The 538-nt window shown below is 46.8% G+C and overlaps 2 protein-coding genes across 2 annotated transcripts in view; one reads left to right on the top strand and one right to left on the bottom strand.

The window, feature by feature from the left end:
* The window catches only part of T265_08278 (hypothetical protein), a gene marked incomplete at both ends in the record, with an annotated part of 10,606 nt that overhangs the window by 4,000 nt on the left and 6,068 nt on the right, over positions 1 to 538 (bottom strand). The gene's annotated exons all lie outside the window — the stretch shown is intronic.
* The window catches only part of T265_08279 (hypothetical protein), a gene marked incomplete at both ends in the record, with an annotated part of 25,803 nt that overhangs the window by 23,291 nt on the left and 1,974 nt on the right, over positions 1 to 538 (top strand). The window lies entirely within an intron of this gene.

Below are 538 nucleotides of genomic sequence, written 5' to 3'. Positions count from 1 at the left end.
GTGGCGGAGGTCGGATTCGAACCGCGGACCTTCCGGTCAGTAAATTCTCGCTCTAACCACTTGGGCTATCTCGCCCCCATTCTGGTGTGCACGTCCTTCGCCGATACACAACAAGCCACACTTAGATTTTTCTAGAAACCAGTCTGCTCACTAGTCTTGCAGCACGTTGGTAGGTGCTTCCTTACCTTTGAACTTTCGGACAGCCACATAGATGTGTTTTCATCCGGTGAATTTACGGTCTTGTTTGGTGAGGAAGTGATGCTCCGTACACCCTAAATTACTGGAGTTTTGAAGTGGCACCCACCAAAATGCACTTTTAACGCAGCCATCCTTCTTGTACATTCTTAGCGAGATGCTCAAACACCGCGGTGTTGCGTGAACACCATTCGGTGTAATTGAGATTAGAGCATATATATATATCGGTCGAATTTCCCTCGTTGCGTATGAACACACGAATAACGTCGTGGAATCTGTCGTATTCTGCTGACAACGAAATAGTTTTTTACTCATCGGAAACTACTTCCTGGGTCTGGTTCAC

This window comes from Opisthorchis viverrini (genome assembly GCF_000715545.1).
Source record: "Opisthorchis viverrini unplaced genomic scaffold opera_v5_210, whole genome shotgun sequence".
Lineage (NCBI taxonomy): Eukaryota > Metazoa > Platyhelminthes > Trematoda > Opisthorchiida > Opisthorchiidae > Opisthorchis > Opisthorchis viverrini.
Note: the sequence above shows the minus strand (reverse complement) of the source record. Positions and strands in the feature narration are given on the sequence as shown.